General features: G+C 42.1%; 2 protein-coding genes across 3 annotated transcripts in view; one reads left to right on the top strand and one right to left on the bottom strand.

Moving 5' to 3' along the window:
• Nucleotides 1–14,619, bottom strand: part of SYN3 (synapsin III) — a 176,707-nt gene that overhangs the window by 95,286 nt on the left and 66,802 nt on the right. The gene's annotated exons all lie outside the window — the stretch shown is intronic.
• The window catches only part of TIMP3 (TIMP metallopeptidase inhibitor 3), a 39,485-nt gene that overhangs the window by 4,857 nt on the left and 20,009 nt on the right, over nucleotides 1–14,619 (top strand). The window lies entirely within an intron of this gene.

The following is a 14,619-nucleotide window of genomic DNA, read 5'->3' as shown; positions in this document are numbered from 1 at the left end:
AGGAGATTTGCTTAACTTTTATGGAATTCCAATGTCCATGGTAAACACTGTGGTGAAAGAGGGTGTTCCTTGTGCCTGGTCATGTCTTCTGGCAGATAGGTGTCCATTCTAAACTGAATTGTCCTATTTAATAGAAGTGGAAATAGAAGTTGCTTGTTGGTTATTTGCAATTAAAGTCCACAGCAGAGTAGAGAGATCACCTTGTGGGATCTGAAGTTTGTCACTTCTCCAAATGTATGTATTAAAAAAAAAATGTGGTGGAAATTACTGTTTGGAAGATGTAGCGCAGAATGTTATATAAGGCTTCTTTGGTATCTTGTTACTATTACATGTGCTTACTCCATATTTCCTGCAGGAAGTAACTCCAGCAAGACCTCTGAGCCAGGGAGAGCCAGATGTTCTCACCTTGAGCCTTAGAGCTCCTTGCTTTATGTAGACATTTCTTTCATTCTTATTTTCACTGATTTCCCACCTGTTCTTGAGAACTTTCCACCTGCCAACTGCTCCTCTAATGTTTCTGGGAAGAAATGGGCTGGTGGGAACATAGTTATGTACAGCCATGTGCAGTACTAGCATTTTTTAGTTTAGCAAGTTTTCATCTGGGGTTGGGAATGGCCTGCTTTGTTCATGTCTGTTTTTCAGGTTGAGCAGATTTGATTGACCGTAGGAGAAGTGGCACAAGGTGACACATTCAGTCTTAGCTTCATCAGTGGACTTCACATTTTCTAAGACACTAAATACAGTTAGTCCTATGCTTTCAAAGTCTTTTAGATATGGCAGCTGGATTGGCATCTGATGAAATAGATCTCTGTACTCATGCATAATCCCACTGACAGTTATGGTGGGTGGGACCAAGAATCTTCAGTAGGAGCCCTCAGTGAGTCACCTTAGCTTTAATTGTATGTTAAAGCTATTAAGATGAAAACTTAGTTTTTCAATGTAACAGTGTTGTCTGAGGTCATATTTCTTTTTCCTCACAGCTCCAATACCATGTGGTGCTCTTATGTAGCCCAGCCAAGCATGCATCACTGAAGAAAGGAGCCCATTTGGTCTGGGCAGGAGGTCTTGTCATTAAATGAAACTTCCACTGGATGCTCTCTGGAAGTTCGTAAGAGCTAGTAAACCTGAGAGGACAGCTTGGTTTGAGTTAGCAGGCAAGGCCAGGCACGCTGTGCTTGCCAGCTCTGAACCAGACTAAGCTGAGGGACTAATTTCAGTCCTAATAATGTCTGCAGTGCATGTCGTTGAGTTTCCTTTTAATAATGAGATTTATTTTTTTTTTGGCTCATGATGAAGAGGCTTTTGGTCTGATGCACTGCTTATTGCTCCAGACTTTCAGGGCATGATTCTGTCTTTCACATGATGTTATAAATTGGAAGCAACTTAAATGATACTGGTGAAATGATAGTAGTGTAAAAGATAAGAGAGGAAAATTGGGCCTTCAAGCGCCAATTAGTTAAGCAAATGCAGAGTTCATTAAACTTAAAGGCTTACTGTGGCTCATCTAAACCTCTGAAGAACCTCTACATGTGACACTTGAAATTTTACTGGTGTAACTTTATTGAATTGTTATTGGTCTTTAAGCTAACTACACCTTACATAGACTTCTCTCTCTGAAACAAGGTTGATCAGAGCAGCTGACTACATATGGAACTGTTGGAAGACTGTCTTAACTTTTCCTCAGCTTTGTGGCACTGAACACTTGTTGCAAATAGCAGAGCTGAAGGTCAACCTCTTTGGTAACCCTCTGTGTCTAAGTACTCGAGGTACAGAGGAGGGAGGCAGACTGCTGGGGCTTTATTAAAATCCAGAGCTCTTCCCCTAGAGCAGATACCTGAAAGAGCACGCCAAAAATATTGGTGCTCTGCCCACTGGTGACTTTGCTACCAACGTTATTTGCCCATAGTGGGCTAGGTCCTTATTTAAAACAAGGGTTAAACTGGATTTGCTTTGGAATAACATGAGAAAAGAATGTTAACCTGTGAATTTCAAATTTCTGCTATTTGAAAGTATTAGGCTGGTGCTGGGCCTGAGGTAAGTGAGACCATGGTGGGTTAAATGGATTTACACCCTCTTACACTAGATCTAAAACCTGGCCCAGTTATCAATATGGAAAGGAAATACTGGACCAGCCTTATAAGTTGTGTAAGGCAGGTGCAGGGCCGCTGGTCTCAGCAGTATTTCACCATCTTGTATCAGAGTTGGATTTGACTTGATGGTTTCAGGTTTCTAAGAGGAATGTTACAAACACTAGAGAGGTTAAAACTATTGTTAAAAAAAAAGTTAACCTTGTATTGTAATGTGAAGTAGTTCCCTTGAGTGACCAGAGTGAAGATTTAGTGCATTAACTGACAGTGTCTAATAACATAAAAATGCAAGTAGTTTTACACAACCCTGATTATTTTATTTATTCAGCATTGCTGCCAGCTAGAAAAGATTCTGGGAGTCTTCTGGAAACAAGATAGAAGTCTCTTGAGTTGCGTGCTGGTAAAATAAATGTTGACTATGAATAGTCCAAATTCCTGCTAGTGTTTATATAAGACCTTTCCAAAGGGCAATTTCAGCCCTTAGAAACAGTATATGGACAATAAAACTCAAGTTAAACAGCAGCGAGACGCATATGCAAAAAATAACATCAATTCTCATCAAATATCAGCTATGGTTTGCCTGAGACGTACAATCTCACTTTTATTTTAGGAAGAAAGGAGGTGATTTTGGGTGTCCCTCCTGGGATTGAAATGCGCCAGGAACCAGCAGAGAGCAGTGCTTGGGAAGAATGTCGGGGAGGCCATTGTCAGCTTGGGGATAAGGTCTTGAGTTGTGCTAGTAGGGAACTAGTGGTCCCTGTCAGTGGGCTCTGCTCTGAAAACTTATTCGTTACAGCTGGGGGAAGAGGATGATCACAGCAATAGGCTCAGTGGGAAACTTGTAATGGGAGAAGGTATTTAGGAGCTGTAGGAGTGGCAAAGGCCCTTCAAAGACTAGTCTTGGCGTATAAGATGGAGAGAAGGATTACTGGAGAAGGGAGGGATGCTGTGTAAAAGCATTGATGAAAAAGTAGATACAGGCTGGTCAAGCTAAGAAGAATCATAAGCTGTGACACATGATAGGTCACCCTAACTAAAATGATGTGGGGCATGCCCAAGGTGGATCTAATCCATCCAGGAGAGTGAATGGGTACTGTGGCTTCAGGGAACACACAAATAGGAGAACCCACATAAAACAATCTGATGCTCTACTGACTGATCTTTAACAGCCTGTAGCATGTTCATTTCTGACTGGCAATCAAGGCTTACGCTTTGAAAAAACCTGCCTGGGTGGACTGGCCATGGACAGAGCACATGCTCTTTACTCCATCTGGACTCTAGCCAAGCTGTTGCCTTCCTCCATTCAGATGAATGCAAAGTTCCTTCAAATAGCCCTTCAAGAAGTGCAGGTTGCATGGGTGGGTGTGCAGGGCTTTTATTTTCGCCAGGTGAGTTGTAAGGAAAATACAGCTTAGCTGGAAAAAGATGCAGATTGCTCAGCAAGAGAAGCACATGAAAGTAAGCCATATGTAACATGTTGTCTAAAGGTACTTTTGACATACATGATATAGTAACCTGACCGACTGCAGTTAGGAGATAGAAGTAGAGCGTGCAAACAGAGCCATCATTGTTCAACACATTTGTTATTGATTCTGGACAAAAATACACACTCTAATAAAAAAAAATCCCCAGTCTTCCTTAGCTACGCATGTGTTGTTAAAGTGTCAGAGCATTGTAATCCTGCTGGTTCTTAAGAACTTAGAACTAGTTTATTGGGGAGGTAAAGAAAGGTATGTGAAAAGGCCCAAGGATGAAAAAGAGACCCCTGTAGATTTTTCCCTTCTTAATTCCTTGACTTTGATATGAAAAGGCCCAGGTTTCTGCTGGCCTGCATGATCACTGGTATTTCAGCAAAGCACGTATAAATTGCACCAAGTTTGTACAGTGCTTGCACAGATAGTAATGGCTACACCAGGTGCAACAGCATGAAGGTAACACATTATTACTTCTTGCTCCTTGGTGGTTCACTTGGAAAAAAAAAAAAATAAAAAAAATCCCACAACAGCACATAGGAAACAGGAGTATTTCTATTTCACAGGGCCATGTTCAAAATGACCCAAGCTCCTGCTGGCCTAGACTGAAGGACATGAATTTTAACTCTCTCATGCTGTACTGTAATTACAGTATGGGGACTTCAACATCTGTTTCCTTTTCTCCATGTTTCCCTCAGTATTGGGTGTTACTGCAGTGCAGCCTGCAGGGAGGCCTGCTGGCATTATGTTAGTCTGTTAATTTTCTATAGAAGAGCACTGGAGCATTTGTTCAGACAACAAGTTCAATCTCTCATGCTCAGTGAATACATGAACAAGCAAAGATCTTACTCCTCTGACAGTTAATCAGCCCTCTCAAATTTCTTGGATCAGCTGTAAATAGGAAGCTCTTCCTCTAGTGAGCAGGTTTTGGTGTTGGTCTCCAAACAGTTAAAATATAAGGGAAAAAATGTGCTTGCTTGTACCAAGACAGGAAAACCACAGAATGGAAAACTTCCACTTGACTTTGAAAGACAGGAAATGGCTGGTGTTGGAAAGGCAACAGGTAGAGGAGGAGAGAGCCAGAGGATATCTGTAGAAAACCAGCTATTCCCCAGACACTTCTCTTTCAGCTCCATGTTCTTTTGGGGGAAGGAGTTCCAGGCTGGCCCCACTGTTCCAAGCCCTTTATACACTTTCCAAACACCCACCCCAGTTTCCTACTTCCTGCCTCTTCTGACACTGCTATAAATATCCCGCCTGGCTTTCATAGGTCTAGAGAAATGCTCATTGCAGATTAAAGGGGATGGAGGTGACAGTATGAAACAGCCTTTAGACCAGCTCTTGCGAAGTGTGAGGTTGCTGGGTGCCCTGCTTTAAATTTCCCTGGGAAAATGGAGGGAGTCCTTTAAGAGTGAAACAGTCTCCCTGTTTATCATACTCACCTCTGGGGCCTGTTTCTAAGTAAACAATTTCCTCCAATAAATAATATACTACATATGGTACAGAGCTAAAAGCTGAAAAATTTCTGGTATTTGGGAAAGGGGAGGGTGGGGAAGAGAGGTTTAAGAAGGAACAGGAGACACTAGTTGTGGGACCACACTGCATGGAAAAGTATAGTACTTGCAATAATGAATACCTTAAATTAATTGGTGAAGAGGATGGGTCTAAGAGGAAATAAAACAGCAAAGTGACCCCTGGGGCACTTAAGTAGCCATCATGTACAGTACTTCAATAGCCACAAAATACAGGGCCCTCCCTTAGCATCCTGCAGGGCAAAAATCACAAACCCAGAGAAGCGTGGGAAGACAAGAGCAGCAGTTCCTGTGCAAGAGCCTCAGTATTGCAAAGGATTGTGCTGGGGCTAAGGGCAGGATGAGTTCTTAAGCCCTTTGTTTCACTTCTCTAAATCTGAAGAGCAGCACCTGTCCCTTTTTTCTTTTTTTTTTTCCTTTTTTTTTCTTTTCTCTTTTTTCCCAAGGGGATGGGGATTAAGGATTTAGTTGGTTATTTCCTTAGAGGATCAAGATAAAAAGGAGACTTCAATAAGTCTGTTTCCATCTTCTCTACAGACAGTATATTTTCAATAGAATTAAGCAGCTGTCCTGCTTTTCCCCCACTGTGTAACAGTTTGCAGCTTTACAGAGAAGCACAGAAATAGAGGATTCCACAATATCAGACAGAACTCCTGGGTGGTACTTTAAGAGACCTCAAATTATCACAGGAAGGGTTTAATGGAATATTACCCATTCGGAGAGAAGCTCAACTAGACCTGGTGGCAAATAGCCAATGACCCATATCAGTATGTTGCCTTTACACCTTTACTTTGGAACAAGCACCCTGCAGCAGAACCTGTGATCGTGAGTCATATGCATCATCCAGTTCCGATGAAGTTCTGATGCTGATAAAATATACCTCCCAGAAGCCTGATGTGGGATAGTCTGACTTTCCCATACCCCCCCTTCTGTGGCTGTCATCCTAATTCCTTGTAGTTAAGAGACTGATTCAAATCCTGCAGTTTTAAGTTCCTTCCAAAACTCTTTAGAGGCATTTGTTATTTTAACTCTGGAGTCTATTTTTGTTATCAGTATGAATGTCTAATCTACCTCCCGCATGCATTCTAAATTGCAGCTATCTCTTGAGTTTCCCACTGTGTTTGCTCTTTTTCTGTTTGACTGGGAGGCCAACAGGGTGGGAATCATATATTTACTCATATTTTGTTCTGAGGATTCCCCTGATGCCAAATAATTACGGGACTAGAAAGCTAGGACTAATAAATCCTTGTGTTACAGAGCCTTACATCCCTCTGTGTTGTGTGATTTAGCAGGAGCCTGCTGGAGGAGCACTGCCAGCTTGATCCCAAGGAGCCTTGTCCTTTCCAACAAACTGACACTTTTGAAAAAAACAGCAAGCAAAGTGGGAAGCGGGTCCTTACTGGCCTTTATTCCAATGCCATGTTTAAATTGGTTGAAGAAATAGTGTAGATTGAACGAAGCAGACAGCACCTGTGTATTTGGCTGGATGGGAAACAAAGCTTTCACTAGTACCGGAAAGTTTTCAAGCCAATAGGTTCCTTCCTGTCAGTGCAAGATCTCATGTTTGTTTCTGAACTCCCTTCTCTCATACCGATTTCCTCCAGTACTAATGGCTGTTGGAAGAGGTAGGGTAAAGGAAAGCACTGGGTCTTTCTTTCCCTCCTGTCTCAGAAGCTGTTTTCCTGTTTCTCTTTTATGCAATATGGCAGCTTGGGCCATTGACGTAAACTTTGTCCTTTGTGCTGTTCAAAGCTCCCCTCTTCTGAATTTGACAACATTTCCTACACACATCCTGACGAGGCTGCCTTTTTGACAGAAGGGCAGGAGAGCAAACAGACCAGGATCCTAAGGAGATAGCTGTCTTGGCACACCTGGGGGTTCCTATCTTTGTGCAGACTCTGTATTTGTTCATCAAGCCATCATATGGTCAGCACATGGCAGGGTTCCTTCCAGCATATATTCCTCAATATATATGTGGACCAACAAGGAAAGATCGACCGAAGTTGTTACTGGAATATTATTGTGGTGGTGGTGCTTTGAGGCAGCACCACAAGGTTACACTGTAGAAAAATATGGAAAAGGCAGTTTTTGTTCCAAAAAATACTCAGAGTCCTGAATGGGAGGGAAAGAATTCAGAGGAGTTTTCTAAGAGGAGCTGCTTAGCCCACTTGGACTTTCTTCTCTGATGAAACTCATCAGAGCTCACAGCAGCCATCTTACCTTGGGCAATTAGAACCAAAATACTGATGCATGTTGTTTCCCCCACTGAATTTTGGACTGTATCTCTTTATTCTATTTTTTCCTGATGAGAACATCTCCGCTAGAGTTGCTGCAACAGCTGTATTGCCATAAACATACTGAAATTCAGTAATGTGGACAACCAGCATACACTGGAATCAACAGAGCTATAACGGTTAAAATAAAATAAAAAAATCTTGTTTCTGTATTCCCAGAGTAATTTCCCTTGGCAAAGACCAAGCACTGAATGGAACTATATACTCACAAGCTAGCTACATGTTTGCCTGCCAATTTAATAGCAAGAGCAACCAGGATCTGTGTTCCTTTCACCCAGAAAAGCAAAACTACATTTTGGTGAGATTTCACTATAATGATAGTGGTTTCACCCCCATTTTGGTTTTAGAATGTATTGGCAGCAAAGCTATAGCTGACAGGAGCAGGCAATGCCAGTCGTCTTTTCTGTAGAAGCAGTAATATTTCAAACTATTCAAGGTTTTATTTCTTCCCTGCCCTGTTTGGAAGGTGGCAGGGGAATCCTTACTTGTCTTGGTGCATTTTCACTAAAATCCCTTGCCAGAAAATGTTACTGCAAACTGTGGCAATGGGAATGTAATCTGTGGCTGTTTTGCATAGTTGGACAATTTGTTGTTTTTGTTTTTAAGCCAACTTGTGACTTTCTGAGGCTAGCACTGCTCCAAACCTTATTAATAGCAGTCTTTGTCATTTTAGAGGTTTTATCTTTTCATTATTATTCATACATGCTCATTTCTGGATTTGCTAATATGCCCTTGCACTTCCTCAGCTTCCTTGCTTGTGGAAGGAAACAGTGTGTACCAATAGCCTGTTTCTTAACTGGGGTTCTGCTTATCCCACAGAATATTAGAAGCGGACATGAAACTATACATTGGTAAGCCACACCTGATTTTTCTCAGGGGAAAAAAGCCGTGTAACTATTCTTAGTTGGTATATTAAGTGTGAAATTAAGCAGTTCCAAGAGGATGAACAACTGCTATTCAGAGGGAGTGCCTTTGTGCTTCTGTCTTCTCCTCAAAGCTACAACAGTTCAGTGTTCTTGACTCCAAGTGTTTCCCTTGGGGTAGTGGAAAATCATAGCTGAGCAAGGCTGCTAAAAATCCAGGCTTAGACGTGTGCCTCGTGTGCGTGTGTGTACATCTTGCAGTTCAGTGATGACCCTGATGACTTCTTGAACTTTTAATGACAATGCAGCTGTCTGTTCATGGTGCTAATTAACCCAAAAGCTGATTCCTCCCTCCCCCTCGTTATCCATTCTGTGAATGAGATGTGAAAACAAGACGACGACTTTTCCCGTGCCCTTAGGACTGTCTGAGCCTGGCAGCAGTGACCCTGCTTGAGTAGGACTGAAAGAGCTGCTGCGCAATGGCCCATACTCCTTTTTAATGGGTTATTAAAATTCCACCTTCTCCCCTTCCCTCCAGTCCTGTTACAGTTTGGAGCGAAGACACTTAGGGGAAAACAGCTGCAGGAATAACTTTCCCTCCTTTCTTTCAGAAAGGCAGAGACAGCTGTTCAATTCGTAAGTCTAGGGATTCCACCACTACTTATTTAGGGCCTGATCCCACTCTAGTTAAAATCAGTGGAAAGATTCCCACTGGGTTCAACAGGCAGTTGAAGGAAGCAGCTTCAGGAAGCAGCCTGCAATCAAACAATACTGCTTCAAAATGTTGGAAACTGCTAGCAAGGAAAAAGAGAGTAGGAAGACATTTGTCACAGAGTTGACTTGCTGACTTGCCTGCAATCTCAAAGTGCAAGCACTCAGCAGGCCAATGTTTTACTTGAGGAACAGGTTAAATTAGTATGTTTGTGGTATCCTAAGTTGCTTTTTAAAGATAGCTCTAGTATGTCTATGTTCATTTACAGTCTGCAGTGTTGACAGACTTTTATTGGCACAGTGAATTAGAGGACGGATCTCTGTTGTTGAATGCTTATTTTAGTTTAGATACTCTCTGAAATCATAAGGGATAATGGCTTACTTCTTGAAATTATGCCAGTTCTCAGCACCTGCAGCTCTCATTGGTATGAATTTACTTGCTGCTTCTGAAAAATGAGGGGAAAAATGGAATTTACTCTTGCTTCTGTCATTAGAGCTTGTTGTTGTCACCTCTGATTTATACAGTGAAAGAGGAGTCTAGAAACTTTCTGGAGAGGACCAGAATTTCTGGTCCACAGAGAATTTTGAAATAGTGGAAATTTATTCAATCTGAAATGTGAGGGAAAATGAAAATATCAGAGTCTTCAGCATGGAATTTTCTGGAAAAAGTGATTCTGATGTATCTGAATCTAGTGTTTTGAAGGGTTAATTCAAAATGTCCATTTTGAATGAAGGTGCCATTTCACATCAACTTTTAGACTTCAAGTGCAGTTGAAGACAAATGCTGATTTGCTGATTCAGAATGAAAATAGGTCTCAGTTTGTCTGAGAAGAAAAATAAAAAACAATTTTGCTGAAGTTGATGCTTACCTTAGAAATTTGTGACTTAAGTAAAACCACGTTTCTTGACAGGAAAAAGCATTTCCAGAAACATTTCTACCAGTCCTATCCCTGATGGTTTAACAGTAACAGCCTCCCCTTCTGGAAGTGCTGATTTTGATCAGGTTATATGCTACCTCTCAAGCTGAGAGAGATTCCAGTTTGTTAGTCCTCTGGGGTTTATAGTTAGCTTTTTCTGAATGCGGAGAATTCCCTTTAGAACACAAATCTGCATACCCTTCGCTTGCTCCAGTCCTTGGCAATGGGCAGCTCTCCTTGGGTTTGCTGCATTAATGAACAAACAAGTTTGTGGTTGTGCTGCTGCCAGTGGACTGAGACGAGGTATTTCCCCTTGTGTTTCTGTTAGTTCCCTCACTGTCAATGTTTAAACATGCTTACACCTGTGTTCCATGTGTGAGCTTAAGTGGAGCCCTGAAAAGCTGGCTCTTGGGAGGGTGGTTCATTACTTTGCCAAAATAGTCCTGTTACCTCAACGTCTCAGGAGACCTAGACAGGCAGGAAGCAGTCAGGCTCGGTGTATACCCTGGAAATGATTACCCTTATCTGTAAACATTCAGCAGTGCAGTGTCCAGAGAACTTCTGCCTCCCAAACAGTTAATGGGCCTTAGAGCATTCAGAAATTGCAATCACTGTGCCAGGGCAGCTGTGAAATGACTATCCAACCATATCTTGTGACCTTTTGGGTTTTTTTTCTAAAAAGTTACAAGGACACCTAAGAAGTGATACCAGAATGCAGGCTTGCCTCCCCCAAACTGGAATTTTATGAAGGTTTTTGGTAAGAATACTTCATGATGCTCTCAAACTCCAGTAGTGCAGATGAGCTAACTGACTGGTAGGTTCACTTTAAGTAAATCTCCATCAGATTCATATGGTCAGACTTGAGAATTTCCATATAAAAAACACTAATTAGCAATACTAACTAGGAATAAAACAGTATGAGTTAGTCTTGGATTTGTATAAATATCTGTTGTGCAAAAAAAAAAGTCAGCAATTGGTAGTAGACAGGCACTGTTAACCATTCAGTGTGTTCTCTGTGCTTACAGAAGTCTAGCCGAGTTGTATCTCATTAAGATTTCATTGGGAGCACCAAGATGCATAAGAGCATCCAAGTAATGTCACACAGCTTCTGGAAATCTATTCTGATTATGGCCTGTCAGGCTGTTCATGAACATGAAATTTTGATGAAAAGTTTGTATGAAGGAAGCTTGGGTAATAAAAGGAGGAGATGGTTATACTGTTTCTCTCTCCACTGCAGTTTCTATGGTACAACTTTGGCCAGTCTGTCACTAGAACAGTCAGGGAGTGTCTGAGAAAACTGAAGTACAAAGGTAACTGGCCAGTGTCTGCCTACCCTTTCTGCTGCCAGTCCTCTGTGTCATTGCACAGGGAAAATACTGTGCCTTCAGAGCCAGAGGATGTATAGTGTGCAGTATTTGTGTTACTCATGTAAAGAGTTATTGCTTATAGACTTCCAGGTGTTCTCATTACCTCTTTCATGAGATGTCTCATATCATTTTCCTTCTTTTTTAACCTCACTCCCACAACAAATCAACACTGAGTTCTTCTGGCCTTCAAAGGTTCTGAGTTCTTTCACCTTGGAAGGTCCAAAATGAAGGATGATGTTTTGGAACACAGTTATGACAGGGCACTACATGGGATCCTGGAAAGTTCTGCATAGGTGGGCAAACTGGTCAGTGTGAGGTTTGCCCTGATATTGTCCTGACCTTGACCTGTTGTCTGACTGGGGATTGTGGTATGTGAGGCTGATTCAGGGCTCGGAGATCTTCCACTTGCTTTAATGGACACTGAATCAGGATCTGAGTGCTACACCTAAGTCTTTACATGGTGCTCAGACTCCAGGGTAAAATTCATCATGTGGCTAAGCTCAGCTCCATAGTATTAATGACTGTGGTTACATAATAGACATTAATAAAATGGGCAATTAGTAAATTCCTTAAGCATTATGATAAACCAGAACTGTCATGGACACATCCAGTGTCTGTGAACAGTCTGCAGAGGCTGTCAGCTTCCGAACAATTTATAATGGCTCAGGAAGGGTGGGCAAAGGTACTGGCTTGTCACAGGAGAAGTGGTTTGAATGCAGGTTTAATTCCAGGGTCCAGCAGGCCTAATACTAGGTCCTGTCAGGTCCAGTGCAAATAGGAACAGCAGAGCAGCACATATAGGCCTGACCCCGTTAAATATGTATACCGCTTTGGCGTGGACAGCTGCTTAGCCTATCAGTTTAATGCAGTTTTCTAATGCAGGAAGGAATTTGCAGGCCCACCCAGTACCCTTGAAATCTATACATGTTCCCAAACAGTTCTTCCTCTCTAGCTCCTACGTGCAAAATTGAGTGTAAACCATGTGATCAGTGGAGTGCAGCCTCCTCGCAGAATGCTGGCACCCATCCCAGCTGGGCGAGGTGCTGAAGCAAGGAGAGTCCTCTGAAGTAAGTTGCTGAAGCAGGGAGTGTCCAGGCCTGTGGCTTTTGATACTCCCTGTTTTGAAAGGTTTACATGGGCTGTCAGAGCTGCCCTATTTCTAATGTGCAGAAGAAAACTGCTTTCAGATGTTCTCTTTAGCAGGACTCTCCTTCCTCCTCCTCCTCCTCCTGTTGGACCATTTGGATGTGAGCTCCCAGTGTGTTCATGGATTGCGCGGTGAGTTAAGGAAGAGTAATAAATAGGCAGATTTGGCTCAAGAATTTTCTGTTGCCTCCTTGAAAAATACAGTGATGAATTTATTACACTTGTTAACTCTGGATATCACAGAGGAAATCTAGCACTAAGGAGCAAAGATATACCAGTTCTATGTATCTGGCTTTGCAGATGTTTCACTATTACATGAAATGCAAAATAGCAAGCTACCAGGTTCAAGCCCTGGACATTCACTGTATATATGGTTGAGTACTGGATCAGAGCATCTTTCCCCCCTTTCTCTTGTGATATGTGTGAGCAGTCTTTTGGCTGCTTGGTGAAGATAGTGGTTTTGTTCTGAGAACCAGATATCAAGCTGCAGCACAGCAGCTTGCAGAAGGAATGACCATATCCCAATAGAGCAACTTATCTACAGCTTTGCAGGCTGAGGACTTTTCTTTCTCAGCAGAACTGAAACTTCCTGGGAAAAATTGCAGTCAAAAAGAAAAAATGGAACAAAAAGGTGCGCCTACACTGCCTCTTCAGCCTCAAATCTCACTGTGTACTCATTTTGATGTACATGTAAAAGCAATGTCATTTGAATACTTGCAGCAACAGACATCGCATTTGAGGACTGCGTATTACCCTTGCTTAGGATCAACAGTACTTAATTCTTTAAGCATTGCCCATGACCTCAAGGGAGTAAAAGTCTGCCCCATGTGAATCAGAATGGGATTTCTGTGATTGTAGTAGTAGGTTCTTTAAAACACCACTTGATCCATTTTAATCACACTAGCACTCATTCTTGTAGTTTATTATCATGATGTGTGGAAATGGAAGATCAGCCTCACTTGCAACTGTATCAGTAAATCACGGGCAAAGGACATGTTTTCTCCTTGCAGAGGCTGCTCCCCTAACTGTACTTCTTTAGGCAATTCATCTCTCATCATATGCTCCAATTTGCTTTCCATGTTACTGCTTACTTGATGGGTTGGGAAACGATCAATGCCAGATGCACATTCCTTTCAGGCAGTAAATGCTCCTGCGGCAGTAAGTCATGTGCACCAGCTCCTTGTTTCATTAAAATCGCATATGGTTTCCATTTGCCCCTAATTGGTCTCACTTCAGCTCTGCTGTATTCTCTGAGTGGAACACTTAGACCTGTGGCTCCTTCGAACAATTCCAAAGAGCTATGAGAAACCAGAGCCTTGTCTGTCTCAGCCTGGCTTCCCTGCGTCCTGTAAGTACTGTATCTAGAAGTACTTGATCTGGAAGTGAGGACTGAGTTAAATCTTATTGCACAAACCTTATGTAGACCAAAAGAAAATGCAAAAGGTGTTTTGAGCTGAGCATTGCCTGACCAGCTTTGAGTCATATGGTTGTTATTTTTATCCACTGTTGTAAGCTGGCTTTGGAAGTGCTTTTGTGTGTTGGTTTTGACAACCATCTTTCCAGCACTGCTAACCTTGGCTGAAAGCAGTTCTTTCTTTGGCAGTTGTCAGTGGCACAAAATGAGGCAAAACGCACTCTGCTGAAAACATCTCCTGGAGAGAGGTGCAAGGTGCCTCTCTACTGTGCTCTGTTCATGAGGCACTCCCTTCCCCTCCCTCCACTTGCATCACTTTTCCTTCCTTTACTCTGATACTTGCCTACTGCCTTTTGCCTCTAGCCTGAATTCAGCTTTCAGTAACTAGTTAAAAAATATTTAGGTGGGAAGTTGAAAAAAAAGCCTGCCGCAGCAAACCTAGAATGTTTTGCTGATGCAAGCTGTGAAACTAACTTAGCGGTGGATGTAACTTCTGTGACTCAACTCACTCTATGCCTGTTCTAGGTAATCTCTTGGGCCTGCCTGGCTTCCCTGAGTTTAGTAGGTGTAATAGCTAGTAACAACAGCCATTTTTTTTCCTTTTTTTCTTCCTTTAGCTTCTCTGTGTTTATCACAAGCCATGTTCTGAAGCTAGTTTCCCTTGGCACGAAACATACCATCTACACATGATCTGGAAGATTCTACTTGTAAATGGATATAAATGCATTTTAGATCCCTCCTTTCTTCCTCCTCCTTTCAGTCTTTCCTCCATCCTCCCAATAGACTATGTGCGTATGATTGGAAAGCAAGGGAGCT

This window comes from Buteo buteo, chromosome 19 (genome assembly GCF_964188355.1).
Source record: "Buteo buteo chromosome 19, bButBut1.hap1.1, whole genome shotgun sequence".
In the NCBI taxonomy this organism is placed as follows: Eukaryota; Metazoa; Chordata; class Aves; order Accipitriformes; family Accipitridae; genus Buteo; species Buteo buteo.
The sequence above is the reverse complement of the archived record's forward strand: the minus strand, read 5'-3'. Positions and strand labels throughout refer to the sequence as shown.